This window comes from Grampus griseus (genome assembly GCF_964374135.1).
Source record: "Grampus griseus genome assembly, chromosome: 16".
Classification (NCBI taxonomy): domain Eukaryota; kingdom Metazoa; phylum Chordata; class Mammalia; order Artiodactyla; family Delphinidae; genus Grampus; species Grampus griseus.
Window position 1 is genome coordinate 45925443 of NC_139010.1, and position 15796 is coordinate 45941238.

A 15796-nucleotide genomic window follows, 5' to 3' on the forward strand; every position below is an offset into this window, starting at 1 on the left:
CTCCTCAGCAGGCCCAGTTCTAGCTTTTTTGTCATCGGGTAATTCTGGATAGTTAATTTAACGCTTTCTGGGTAGTTACAGTCCCCAGAATTCTATATTTCTGTAGTTCCATAAAGGAATTCTCTAGCCTCAGCTCACCCTGAGGACCCTTTCAGAACAGTCATTTTACCCTCTGGAAGCTGGGGTAGGATGAAGTTATCTGCACTGAGAACTGAAGTCTGAATTATTATTATTATTGTTCTTGTTATTTTAATTCCAACCTTTCTTCTCATGCATGTCTATCTGTTATGGGGCACAATAATGTGCCTATTCAGGTCTTTAACTATTTATCTGTGGGTCAATTGTAGGACATATTGGTAATCACAGTCTTCCATTTCCCTTAAATCAAAGGAAGGCTCTGACACCAAAGAGTGGAATAGAATAGAGAGTTTGTCCCTAGGCCTCAATAAAAGTGGACATTAAAGCCTAATGTACATTTTTATGATTCCTGTGGGTCATGGGAAAGTACAAAAAAGAAATTACAAGCCCCTCAGAGCAATACTGAGGAACCAAATACTCCAAGGGCAGGGTAGAGACATTGTTAATGTAGGAAATATTATTTCTAAATATGAACTAAAAGCATATAATCTCTTAAAATATTAATGTGTGTCCTTGGAAAAGAGGTAAGTATTGAATAGGTCAGTATTTGTTATGTAAAAGACCAACAAGCTTCAGCTCCTACGGGAAGGAATATTGCAAGGAAACTTGAATTGAAAGAAAAGTATTTCTCTGGCCCATAGGAGTGGCACAGGAGCCCACTGACAGCACTTACCAATCCTCCCAGATACTTGCGAAACTAAGACCTAATGAACATTAGTGTAAGGTGTATCTTGTAAAGACGTCACCCACAGTGGAGGCTGGCACAGGGGGAAGATGGAAGAAACCAGGAAACACGCTCTCTCACTGTGGGAAAAGATCTGAGTTTTAGAGGGGCTTGATAAAAGGGTTTCCTAGAAAACCCATGTCAACTTGAAGTCAAGAAATCCAGGTCATGATGAGGGGCTTTCCACTGGAGACTCTTTTCCAGAGGTCGAAGAAAAGACCAAGTTAGGCGGAATTTTAACCTTTAACTTCTTACAATGTAATTTCCTTCATAAATTGCCCTAAGCCTTTGGCAAAGAAATGTACATATTAAAAACTGAACAAATAAACTCTTTGACTACCAGCTAGAGAGCTGTGTTAAAATCACAATTAATCCCAAGCCAAGGCTGAAGCTGTATATCACTAGCATAGAATGAATATTTGAGATACACAAAAAAAGCTAAAACACATCCCAAAATTGCAGAATTGTATTATAACTCTATAATTTTTAAAAGAGTAGTGTTGAGAACTTTTTGGTTATTATTTTGACTTTACAGAAAAAAATAATGATCAGCACTACCTCTTGCTAATTCCTTCTACAGATACTACTAGACTGAATATTTTTAATACTAAATAGTTGCTTACTTGTAATTTAAATCACTGAAGGAGCAAGATATGTTTTGGTTCAGCTAAACCTCAATAGGTTATAATGAAGCATGATGCTGCCACAAATTCTTAAGTTTTCTTTTATCTATAATAGCCAATTAGAGACAACTCTTCTTTAGACATGAAGATTTAGTTGATGGAGATACTGCAATTTCATTCACTGAAGCAAGCCCCAAAAATGAAGTTTTGTACACAACTTGAGAAGATACTTTCTACTGGGTTGGCCAAAAAGTTCCCTTTTAAGTAAAAATAAAAGACACATTTTTCATTTTCACCAAGAACTTTATTGAACAACATATTCACCATCTTGTTCCTTGTACCTTCTGCCATTTTTCAGACAACTTCATAATTCTATCTTCCCAAAACTTTTTATCTTTTTAAGCAAAGAACTGTTCCAGCTGCCTTTTACAGTCTTCCAGGGAATTAAATTTTTTTCCATTAAGAGAATTTTATAAAGACCGAAATAAATGGAAATCCAAAGGTACAATGTCTGGTGAATATAGTGGATGAATCAGAACTTCCCTGCCAAGCTGTAACAGTTTTTGCCTGGTCATGGAAGAAACATGCAGTTTTGCGTTATCCTGATGGAAGATTATGCGTTTTCTGTTGAGCAATTCCGGACACTTTTCATCGAGTGCTGCTTTCAGTTGGTCTAACTGGAAGCAGTACTTGTTGGAATTAATCGTTTGGTTTTCCAGAAGGAGCTCATAATAGAGGACACCCTTCCAATCCCACCATATACACATCACCTTCTTTGGATGAAGACCGGCTTTTGTTATGGTTGGTGGTGGTTCATTTCACTTGCCCCACAATCTCTTCCATTCCACATTATTGTACAGTATCCACTTTTCATCACCCATCACAAGTTGTTTTAAAAATGGAATGTTTTTGTTACGTTTCGGTAGAGAATCGCATGCGGAAATAGGTGAAGGTTTTTTTTCACTTAACTTATGTGGAACCCAAACATCAAAGCGATGAACATAATCAAGATGGTGCAAATGATTTTCAGCGCTTGATTTGGATATTTTGAGTATGTTGGCTATCTCCCATGTGGTATAACAATGATTGTTCTCAATTATTGTTTCAATTTGATCGCTATCAACTTCAACTGATCTACCCGACTGTGGAGCATCGTCCAGCGAGAAATCTCCAGCACGAAACTTTGCAAACCACTTTTGACACGTTCAATCAGCACCTTCTCAGTATACTGCACGAAATCTTTTTTTTTTTTTTGCGTTTTTACCTTTCTTGAAATAATAAAGCATAATACATCAAAAATGTTGCTTTTTTTCTTCCATCTTCAATATTAAAATGGCTACACAAAAATTCACCAATTTTGATAAGTTCTTTTTTTTTTTTTTTTTTTTTTTGCGGTACGCGGGCCTCTCACTGTTGTGGCCTCTCCCATTGCGGAGCACAGGCTCCGGACGCGCAGGCTCAGCGGCCATGGCTCACGGACCCAACCGCTCCGCAGCATGCGGGATCTTCCCGGAGCAGGGCACGAACCCGTATCCCTTGCATCGGCAGACGGACTCTCAACCACTGCGCCACCAGGGAAGCCCGATAAGTTCTTTTTTTAAAAAATGCACACTGATATGACAGCTGTCACAATACAATCTAACAAAATTGTTTCGATTGAAGTTAAAGACAACTAAGCACTACTAGAGCCATCTTTACGGGAAAAAAAACGAACTCTTTGGCCAACCCAATATTTACAGAAGTAGATATATTGTTCTTCACTCTAATTTTTACTTCTGAGTTTTTAAAATGTATCTAGGCTGCATAACACAATCATTAGAGGAAAATGCCCTTAAATCTCTCATGTATGAATGTCGCAATGGAGCTATATAATTGACTTTCATGATAATAAAACTGCTCCTGAATTCCCAACTGCATCTCAGATTTAATTGCATGTCTACAACTTTTAGCAATTTTTTTCCCAGGCAGAGGGCACAATCATCACATAAGAAATACCTGAGGAGGACGAGGGGAAGATGGCGGAAGAGTAAGACGCAAAGATCACCTTCCTCCCCACAGATACACCAGAAATACATTGACACGTGGAACAACTCTTACAGAACACCTACTGAACGCTGGCAGAAGACCTCAGACCTCCCAAAGGGCAAGAAACTACCCACGTACCTGGGTAGAGCAAAAGAAAAAAGAATAAACAGAGACAAAAGGATAGGGACAGGACCTGCACCAGTGGGAGGGAGCTGTGAAGGAGGAAAGGTTTCTACACACTAGGAAGCCCCTTTGCGGGCGGAGACTGCGGGTGGCGGAGGGGGAAAGCTTCAGAGCCGCGAAGAAGAGCACAGCAACAGGGGTGCGGAGGGCAAAGCGGAGAGATTCCCGCACAGAGGATCAGTGCCAACCGGCACTCACCAGCCCGAGAGGCTTGTCTGCTCACCCGCTGGGGCGGGTGGGGCTGGGAGCTGAGGCTCGGGCTTCGGTCAGAGTGCAGGGAGAGGACTGGGGTTGGCAGCGTGAACACAGTTCAGACTCGGAAGGTTGTGCTTTTCTAAGAATCTGTCCATTTCTTCCAGGTTGTCCATTTTATTGGCATATAGTTGCTTGTAGTAATCTCTCATGATCCTTTGTATTTCTGCAGAGTCAGTTGTTACTTCTCCTTTTTCATTTCTAATTCTATTGATTTGTGTTTTCTCCCTTTTATTCTTGATGCGTCTGGCTAATGGCTTATCAATTTTATGTTCTCAAAGAACGAGCTTTTAGTTTTATTCATCTTTGCTATCGATTCCTTCATTTCTTTTTCATTTATTTCTGATTTGATCTTTATGATTTCTTTCGTTCTGCTCACTTTGGGGTATTTTTGTTCTTCTTTCTCTAATTGCTTTAGGTGTAAGGTTAGGTCATTTATTTGAGATGTTTCTTGTTTCTTGGGGTAGGATTGTATTGCTATAAACTTCCCTCTTAGAACTGCTTTTGCTGCTTCCCGTAGGTTTTTTGTCATGGTGTTTTCATTGTCATTTGTCTCTAGGTATTTTTTGATTTCCTCTTTGATTTCTTCAGCGATCTCTTGGTTATTAAGTAGTGTACTGTTTAGCTTCCATGTGTTATTTTTTTTTTTTTACAGTTTTCCTGTAATTGATATCTAGTCTCATAGCATTGTGGTCAGAAAATGTACTTGATATGATTTCAATTTTCTTAAATTTACCGAGGCTTGATTTGTGACCCAAGATATGATCTATCCTGGAGAATGTTCCATGAGCACTTGAGAAGAAAGTGTATTCTGTTGTTTTTGGATGGAGTGTCCTATAAATATCAATTAAGTCCATCTTGTTTAATGTATCATTTAAAGCTTATGTTTCCTTATTTTCATTTTGGATGATCTGTCCATTGGTGAAAGTGGGGTGTTAAAGTCCCCTACTATGATTGTGTTACTGTCGATTTCCCCTTTTATGGCTGTTAGCATTTGCCTTATGTATTGAGGTGCTCCTATGTTGGGTGCATAAATACTTAAAATTGTTATATTTTCTTCTTGGATTGATCCCTTCATCATTATGTAGTGTCCTTCTTTGTCTCTCATAATAGTTTTTATTTTAAAGTCTATTTTGTCTGATATGAGAATTGCTACTCCAGCTTTCTTTTGATTTCCATTTGCATGGAATATCTTTTTCCATCCCCTCACTTTCAGTCTGTATGTGTCCCTAGGTCTGAAGTGGGTCTCTTGTAGACAGCATATATATGGGTCTTGTTTTTGTATCCATTCAGCCAGTCTATGTCTTTTGGTGGGAGCATTTAATCCATTTACATTTCAGGTAATTATCAATATGTTTGTTCCTATTACCATTTTCTTAATTGTTTTGGGTTTGTTACTGTAGGTCTTTTCCTTCTCTTGTGTTTCCTGCCTAGAGAAGTTCCTTTAGCATTTGTTGTAAAGCTGGTTTAGTGGTGCTGAATTCTCTTAGCTTTTGTTTGTCTGTAAAGTTTTTAATTTCTCCATCGAATGTGAATGAGATCCTTGCTGGGTAGAGTAACCTTTGTTCGAGGTTTTTCCCTTTCATCACTTTAAGTATGTCTTGCCATCCTTTCTGGCTTGCAGAGTTTCTGCTGAAAGATCAGCTCTTAACCTTATGGGGATTCCCTTGTATCTTATTTGTTGTTTTTTCCTGGTTGCTTTTAATATTTTTTCTTTGTATTTAATTTTAATATGTGTCTTGGCATGTTCCTACTTGGATTTATCCTGTATGGGACTCTCTGTGCTTCCTGGAGTTGACTATTTCCTTTCCCATATTAGGGAAGTTTTCAACTATAATCTCTTCAAATATCTTCTCAGTCCCTTTCTTTTTCTCTTCTTCTTCTGGGACCCCTATAATTCGAATGTTGGTGCATTTAATGTTTTCCCAGAGGTCTCTGAGACTGTCCTCCATTCTTTTCATTCTTTTTACTTTATTCTGCTCTGCAGTAGTTATTTCCACTATTTTCTCTTCCAGGTCACTTATCCGTTCTTCTGCCTCAGTTATTCTGCTATTGATTCCTTCTAGAGAATTTTTAATTTCATCTCTTGTGCTGTTCATCAGTTTGTTTGCTCTTTAGATCGTCTAGGCCCTTGTTAAACGTTTCTTGTATTTTCTCCATTCTATTTCCAAGATTTTGGATCATCTTTACTATCATTACTCTGAATTATTTTTCAGGTAGCCTGCCTATTTCCTCTTCATTTGTTTTGTCTGGTAGGTTTTTACCTTGCTGCTTCATCTGCTGTGTGTTTCTCTGTCTTCTCATTTTGCTTAACTTACTGTGTTTGGGGTCTCCTTTTCACAGGCTGCAGGTTCGCAGTTCCTGTTGATTTTGGTGTCTGCCCCCAGTGGCTTAGGTTGGTTCCTTGGGTTGTGTAGGCTTCCTGGTGGAGGGGACTAGTGCCTGTGTTCTGGTGGATGAGGCTGGATCTTGTCTTTCTGGTGGGCAGGACCAGGTCTGGTGGTGTGTTCTGGGGTGTCTGTGACCATATTATGATTTTAGGCATCCTCTCTGCTAATAGGTGTGGTTGTGTTCCTGTCTTGTTAGTTGTTTGGCATAGGGTGTCCAGCACTGTAGCTTGCTGGTTGTTGAGTGGAGCTGGGTCTTAGAGTTGAGATGGAGATCTCTGGGAGAGCTTTTGCCATTTGATATTACGTAGAGCTGGGAGGTCTCTGGTGGACCAATGTCCTGAACTCGGCTCTCCCACCTCAGAAGCACAGGTCTGACACCCGGTTGGAGCCCCAAAACACTGTCAGCCACACGGCCAGGTATGTGGCGAATTTCTTGCTTTTTGGAAGTCTGAGGTCTTCTGCCAGTGTTCAGTAGGTGTTGTGTAGGAGTTGTTCCACATGTAGATGTATTTCTGATGCATTTGTGGGGAGGAACGTAATCTCCATGTCTTACCCCTCCGCCATCTTGAAGGTCTGCTCCTTCCTCTTTATATGACAGCAGTGTACAGTCCAAACATCAGCCCATTTGAGCATTATAGAGTTCATGCATTCTTACAGCTGAGGATTTATCTGATATCCTTTGATTTCAATCCTTATGGTCCAAAAGCTCCCAAAATGCACTAGTGTATTTTCTTAGTTTGCAATTAGGATCCTTAATTTGGGTCAACATTCTATCCAGTGTGTCATCACTTTCAAGAAGAAATATATTGCAATAACTCCAGGAACAATAATTTCAAATCTGCTAGTGTTGGAGGGTCTCCTGCAGAGGTGGGGCGGTGGCTGTGGCTCACTGCAGGGACAAGGACACTGGCAATAGAAGTTCTGGGAAGTACTCCTTAGCATGAGCCCTCCTGGAGTCCGCCATCAGCCCCACCAAAGAGCCCAAATTTTTTCTGACGCTACTAAAATATGACAAAACAAGGCAATACTCATCCTCTATCCAATAGAAACCCCTTGTACCCAGCTAATTTCTCAGCTCTATTATTGATGTCAGAGAATTTTTCACACCGTCATATGACTTTGTTACTCAAAGAAACTTTTCAATCATGGAGTTAAGTTTCTGCTTTATATGCATGCAGAAATGAATGCTAGCGTAGTCAGAAAATTTGTCCAACATCACAAAGGTAACTTTTCACAAAACTAGGATCAGAATTCAGAAATCCTATTCCTAACTAATTATGCTTTCATTTTCCCTAAAATGTGAGTATGGAAAAGAGAAAGGAATTCTACTCCAACAATTCTAACCCTGAATTAATTACCTTTCCTATCATCTTTTATGTCTAATATATTCCAATGCATACAACTCATTCCATTCACCCAAGCTAAATTTTAACTGTTCATTCTTTCCACAAACATTTATTACACACCAAGAATACATCGATTACTGTGCCAAGTGCTAAGAATAAATGGTTAGCAGGATATAGTTCCTGTCCTAAAAGAGATCACAGTTGGTAAAAAGCCAATTTACAGATGTACTTTGTATGATAGGGATAAATATGGGGTGTTATGTACTTGGATGATTCAAACGCCCTACAGAATCTTAAAGGTTAGAAGAGCTTCCTGGAAAAAAAAAAATGATATTAAAGGTAAAAGAGTCAAATAAAAGGGAATAGAGAGGATGGGGAAAATCATAACCTTCAGGTTTAATGAAACTTTGGAGAAATACTAGTCTTCAACCTGTCCGTAACTCCTCAGGCCCCCTGCCTAGTCTTAACCTTTCTCATATGCTCTTTCTCCTATTCCAATCCCTGTTCCAAGCAGGGATTATGATAATGCTTGTTTACAGCAACTGTAAACATTAAAATCTTATTCAAAGAAAATAACTCGATAAACCTTTGTTTTACCCTGCATTTACATCTCTGCTTTACCATAGCATTATTATTCTCTAAAAAATGTAATTGTATAACACTTAAAATATTTAGGCTTCTTGTGCATGAAGGACTATGATTTTAAAACATTCCTGGGTAGATTCTTAAAGATTAATAAGGCATTCGATAATTTGTATAAATTTGAGTATGAGAAAACTGAGGAAGCAAAGAGGCCCACAGTGTGGTCTCTAGGTCATGAATAATCTCTTCTAGTGTCAACAGTTAAATAAGGAATGTCTCTGATTGAGAGTATAAGGGCAAATTATTTCACATACTGCTACACTTTGGGGGAAAAATCTCTTAAATATAGGTGTTTAGGTCTATTGCATTTTATTAAACAAAACACACATATTTTATGTGCCTTAAAATATTTCCATAAAATGTAAAATAATTTTCCATAAATTAGAAGCCAACATAGTATGCATATTTAAAATCTGTATATTATGAATATAAAATGATGATTTACAAAATACCTAATATGTTATAAAATGCAATCTTTCTTTAAAAGATATACTAGTATAATATTGAAACGTCACTAACCAAATGCACTATTTTTAATATATTTCAAAATGGCTTAACAAAGTTTCAACCAAAGATTATTAGGAACAAAATATGAACATATCTACTTATTTTCTGCCTAGTCTTACATTAAGAAAAAATTTATTATTAATGAAGTTAAAGGACTTGTGCTGTAAACAGATATGGAGCAAATTAGTTTAAAAAAAAAAGCTTTATTCTTATTGGGAGAAAATTCCTATTCTAAATAATTTAAAATTTAACATTAGATCAAGTGGTCATACTTAGGAAGTTCAGTTTTAGCATAAAAATTACAAAATGCCAAAGTCCCATTAAAAATGCTTTGAGCTTAAAAACCAATATGTAGTGAACACAATGAAATATATGCTAGTCTTTTAAATAGGACAATATTGATTTTCAGAGTAATGATGTATTTAAAGATGCAGTTATTAAAAAGACTTCTTAAACATTAAACTCATATGGAAGAAAAAGCACTAAAGATTTGCTGTTTCCACTGTTATAAAACATTAAAGCTTATGGTATTATACACAAGGGATAGTTTCAATTCTTCATTGGGCTTTGGTTTTCTGTCAGCTTTGTGTTACCAGCAGACTGGTAACTGGTATCTAGATTGATAAACTTAGTAAATATACAAATTTAAGTACAGAAAGTTAATCAAGAACAACATTCCTATTCTCAGTGTTTTTATATAATTTCATATAATATATGTAAAACAAAGTTATTAACTTTTAAATATAATATGGTAAAATAAAGAGTAAAGAAAAGAAAAATAAAAACTTCTGATTACAGATATGAACTGTAAAATGTCTGGACTGAAATAACTACTATAGAAAGCATTCTCAACTATTACAGAATTCAAATTCAAGTGTTCCAATTTAATATTAAAATTATGATACTTCTCTGAGATAAATGTATTCACTCAATTCCTAGCTCTGCCCAACTAAATCTCTCACCTTCATCCTAGTGATGTGTTTACAAGCATATACTGTCTCAGGAAATACTCCCAGGCATGTGAAGAGCTCAACTCCTATTTAGTCCACAAAGAAGTTCCTTATAAATACCAAAGTGGTGTTTCTACCTCATAAACTAAATTCAGAGAGTTCCAGAAACAAACAAGTCATATCTTTTGTCAGTATCAATTAATCCTTAATGGATTAGACTCTTAAAAGGCTGGGATATCCTGCACCATAGTGATGTTTTTTGGTTGCACTTTGTATACCCTCTTTAAAAGTCATATTTGAGCCAAAAACCTTTCAATGATGTATTCTAACACATGAGAAACTATGCAATTTACTGTCAAGTAGGCTGCAACTACAGTGTGATTTATATCCTTTCCTTCTGAAACAATCCAGTACCTGTGCCCTTGCCTATACCAATATCAGCTCTTTGTTAACCTGCTCCCATCTCATCGATCCTGGTCAAGATCCCTGTCTGGATCCTTTCTCCTACTAGCCAGTCGGCACCTCTGGCCAGTCTGTTTATTCTGATTACCCTAGAACCATCCCCTCCTTTCCTGATTTTACTCAAATTTCTTATTCCAAGTGCTCAAACCAAATTTAACTGCACTCTTAGCTTAGGCACCTACCCAGATTCTTTTATTAGACCATTCAAGAATATGTGTATTCCTTACTGAAGAAGTCCTGTGCATCTAATCTGCTTGTTATGATCCCATTACATTTCGGCCATTTTACTTGGAGCTCAATAATATCACTGGATCCAAGTGACCTCTATAATATGACAGCATCTTGAGTTGTTAAAGGAATTACCATTATTTGCATATATTCAGATGTATGTTAAAGTTAATCCTTCAATTCTCAAAAAAATTTGGCCCATGTTCTTTAGCTTTTGACACTAATCAAACATATCTAGGATTATCCAACAATGACCTAGAGATTAGATTCAGCATGTTTTTTCATTAATTCTGTTTGCTAAATACTTCTGGTTCTCTGCTTTCTGGGCACATAATGAGATTTCATGTCTCTGCAACTCTGAAGTTAGGCGTGGCCATGTGACCTTTCTTTGGCCAGTAAAATGTTAGCAAAAATGTCAATTCCAGGCAGTAGCTAAAGCAGCCAGTGCTAGACTAAATATTCTTTCTTCCTGCAGCCAGATGAGTATGAAAAGAAGGGCTAAGAATCCCTGTCAGATGATGTGGCACATATATACAATGGAATATTACTCAGCCATAAAAAGACACGAAATTGAGTTATTTGTAGTGAGGTGGATGGACCTAGAGACTTTCATACAGAGTGAAGTAAGTCAGAAAGAGAAAAACAAATACCATATGCTCACACATATATGGAATCTAAAAAAAAAAAAAGGTTCTGAAGAACCCAGGGGCAGGACAGGAATAAAAACGTAGACGTAGAGAATGGATCTGAGGATGTGGGGAGGGGGAAGGGTAAGCTGGGACAAAGTGAGAGAGTGGCATGGACATATATACACCACCAAATGTAAAATAGATAGCTAGTGGGAAGCAGCTGCAGAGCACAGGGAGACCAGCTCGGTGCTTTGTGACCACCTAGAGGGGTGGGATAGGGAGGGTGGGAGGGAGGCAAGAGGGAGGAGATATGGGGATATATGTATATGTATAGCTGATTCACTTTGTCATAAAGCAGAAACTAACACACCATTGTAAAGCAATTATACTCCAATAAAGATGTTAAAAATATTATTAAATAAAATGACACTAAAATTTGAAAAAAAAAAACAAAACGAAGAATCCCTTTTCAACCTGGGTAACATGTGAAAGGAGGCCCTGCTGACATGTTGGACATATAGCATTAATAAAAAATAGCCTTTCATTGAATTAAACTACTGAGATTTTAAGGATTTTTAATACTACAGCATTATGTAGCCTATTCTGACTAACACAGCTACTAAAGAGAGCCTGAATGAATTAGTCACATATATACTTGGTAGGCTTTATAATCTAATTAGTACCTAGGGACTACTTTTAGCATGAGACAAAGTTCAAAGTTGCCACCTATTTAATTTCATATAGAAAAACAGGCATTCTCTCCTTATTTTTTCTGAAAGAAATTATGTAAACTTACTCTCCAAAATATTATTATCCTTCCTTCTAAAATAATAACATTATTATCCTTCCTTCTAAAGTCAAGGTCAGCCTTTTCATTTCATGACATCCATTAAAAACTGAAACTCTCTTTGGACAAAATTAAAAACATCACTTGATTTACACATCACACAAATCACATCATTTATTAATTATCTGTAAATTGATTCATCTGTAGATTAGGTATATGTTCATTTGAAGACTATTATAATTTATTATATTTTATTAATATATAAGCATTCTATCCTTACCTATATTCAAATAGCATGATAGCCCAAGTGGCCATAATGATTACCAATAAAATGCCAACACATTTCATTTGTTCACATATTCTGTGGTAAACGACTGACAACTTCATGATTAAACCATCCAATGTTCAAATTTCTTATAACAACACATGTCATTTTTGACGAAAAACAGTTTTATGAAATCCCCTCCAAAGCAAATTTATGTTAAATCTGTACTCATGACTTGTTAATGGTTTTCTAAATTTCAACTTAGGAAACTATCATCTTTTGAAAATTAAAATCTTATCTGTCCAGAAGGAATAGAGGGACATAAGTACAAGGAACATATTCAAATTAATGTCTGTGTTTGTAACTATAGCATTTTTTCTGGTACATTTTTCTAATTCATTTTAAAATTTTCATTTATATTTGAAGCTACATAAATTCATGAAGGGAATTTCTTCTACAATGTCTGCCCCATTATACCTAATAATGTCCTATTACAACTGCAGGTAGAAAATTCAAGGAACATAAAATGTGAAAATCCCCAATTACAGCAAGATGGAAAATAAATAATTCAAATGCCTATAACAGAACTTCTTAGATCCCTGGATGAATTGCAGTGCATTATTTTAATTGTAAAGGCAGGATTCACAAACAAAACAAACTTTCTTGAGAATTTCTTGCTGAAATACATTTTATAATAGTAAGTATCCCGTAAATCTGATTACAAACACCTAAGTACAGAACTATTACAGAATACTGGCTTCTTATCCTTAAATATTTACAGAGATCCTATTTTCTCTTATTGATCTAAATGCAGTTTAAGTGTGTCTACTCCTAAACCAAGGGAGAAATTAACCATTTTAATTAAACATTAAATATTTGTATAAGTGTCAGGAAAACACAAGCATTAAAAAAAAGTTTCTAGCATTCTGCCTAATTAGGTACATTTCAAATACTGTGTTTTTACTAAACAAAACAAAAAAAAGTTTAGTGAATCACAATCTGTAGAATCACAATTTAAATTGTGAGGTTCTTGCATTCTTTTCATTATTACCAAAATTGATCATCTAGTGCCCCCAATTTTTCTTATTATATCCTAATTCCCTTTAGAGTTTCTACCTACTTGCTGCTTTAAAACTATACATTTCAAACTTTCCCCCATTTATACTGCTGATCTTTTACTGCTTTTTAATTCTTCTTAGAGATCTTCAGTGCAGAGATAGCCCTCATTTATATTCTTGACTTTAAAAGTGCATGAAAGTATGCTTGACCTTGTGATCTGGGTCTGCAGCTTATAAACATTTATTCATTGTTTTATTTGTTTTCATTTGTGTTACTGTTCATCTTGTTGCTTCTAGAAACTTCTACCGTTAGTTGGTGTAGAGATAATGTCAAAATATCTGAAAACTTTCATGCTAGTAAACATTTTATTTTTATCTTTGTTGCTTGATATGTCAGAGGAAGGATCACATTTTCAAATGTGTTGAAAATACATGAAGTCAAGCTCCAATGAAACAATTCTACATCTAAGCAAAGATGAGAAGATGCAAGATTTATGGGTACCTAAACATCCCGTAAATCACAACTGTGGCCCATTAGACTATAAAGGAAAAATAATTTCTAACTCAGTGTCAAGTGAACTCTTAGTCTACAACAGGCTGTCATTAATCTCATACATCCTTGCATCCTTCCCTATAGCATGTACCATAATGCTAGGTGCTAGTCCACTTCTCTCCATTCTGTCTGCTACTGTCCCCTTCAGACCAGCATCATCTCTCACCTTGATTAATACAGAAGCCTCCAACTGTCTTCTGTGCAATGTAAACATTTTTATGTTCATCTTGCCTGATCATCTATCATTGCAGACACCTCCTCTGGCATTCCTTTAAAAGGTCTCAGCTTTGTTCACGTATCTCCAGGAAAAGGGATCTCAGTACTACACATTTGGCTGCATTTCTTTTTCACTCAACTAAACTTGTTTCAAAAATTAATGAAATCTGCCTCCCAGTAATTCTGTGTATTAGTTTTAGTTCTGCTCAGTGGAGTTACACAGATTAAAGTTATCTTTACCATTTACCATCTATGAAGACCCTGCTTCCTAGCACCTCTTCTGTATTTTAGTTCTCCGAGATACTGCTGATATGGCCTGATTTTCAGACCCATTCACAATCCTTTCTCTTTTTCTAAGCACACTTCACTTGCCAACATCTCTATTAACAAATGACAACTACAGAGATACCTTTGGAATGACAGTGTGAGAAGCTCTCAGTGAAACAATCATAACTAGCAAAAGTATTAAAACAACACATGCAACTAAAGTGCCTGTAAATTGTCCTAAGGGCACATAGACATATTTATTCAAGAAAATCCACTAAATCTCAGTAGAAATTGCAAAAGTCTGTGACATTTAACCCACAATCCACTCCCTCTCCCTCTCTCCAGCTTGGAATTATAAGAAACTCTGCCCCTAAGGGTGCAGCCAAGAACATGGTTCCTCCATCTCTAGCTCCCAGTCTACCGTTATGGTTCCTCCCTGGGAAGGTGAGGCCACAAACGTTTATGACATAGACCCAGCTTTGTGTTGCAGAAATTCTACTCTAAACAAGAGCAGCTGAGAAGCCTGTGGCTCTCTCTCTTTACCTAGCTCCCTCTTGTAGGGCAGAAGGACTACACCAACTATGACAACCCAAGACTACTGGAGCCCTTAATGTCTTTGCCCAGGATCCTGCTTGTAAAGGTAAGGTGGTATTCTAAGAGAAGAGGGTAACTGTCCTTCTGTTACTTCCTTGAAATTTCATGGCTATTACTATTATCCTGGAATATGATTCATCTGAATCTGTTGATGCAAATTCATTTAACAGTTAAAATTAAAAATCACTCTCTTGTGCTTTAAATTGCTCCTGAATATTTCTTTCTCCTTTTCTAGTTTACACATTATATTTTACCCTAACCAAGTAACATTTTACTCTGCCTCTCCCATATTTTTCATGTATATTTAATCAACCTAAGTGATATTTCTCATCTGTGACTCTCTCCTCTCCATTCTCAATGTAGGCATCATTGCTCAGATGCTCATTGTCTCTTACCAGGACAATTAAAATAAACTCCTAACTTCAGTTTATGGTCTAATAGATTGTAGATATCTTTGCCAAATTAATCTTGCAGAGTTCATAAGAAATCACTTTCCTACTAAGAAATCTTCAAAGATTCTTCACTGCCCACAGAAAAAAATTCTTACCTTCACTTTCTTCCTCCTCATCCCGTGGTCTAAACTTTCTTCTCCAATCTAATTTCCCACTGCTTCCTGAATTATATCCTAGGAATTAACAAAGAACCACTTCAGGAAATGATGACTGACAAAACACACTTAAATGAGTTATTAAAGACTTTTTTAAAAAAGCCCAGCATGACATGGTTAAATGCTTAATCAATTAAAAGAAGTCACATAATTAGATTGCTATTATTTATCCAATTTATAGAAATTCCTGTTTAAACAAGTGCTAAGGAGAAAAATCCTTTTGTTTGTTTTTGCTTAATTCAACCCTTGTTACTAAAACCATTTATTTAATGTTGAGGACACTTAACAACATATTCCTAAAAAGCTTTCCTACATAGCAATGTTCTGTAAATCCTTTTTGTCACAGTGCA

General features: G+C 36.5%; 1 long non-coding RNA gene across 1 annotated transcript in view; it reads right to left on the reverse strand.

Moving 5' to 3' along the window:
* Positions 1-15468, reverse strand: part of LOC309834561 — a 187539-nt gene extending 172071 nt beyond the window's left edge. Inside the window, exon 1 of the long non-coding RNA XR_014297869.1 lies at positions 15387-15468. This is a non-coding gene — a long non-coding RNA (uncharacterized lncRNA). The remainder of the gene's footprint in view (positions 1-15386) is intronic.
* Positions 15469-15796: the final 328 nt, after the last annotated feature.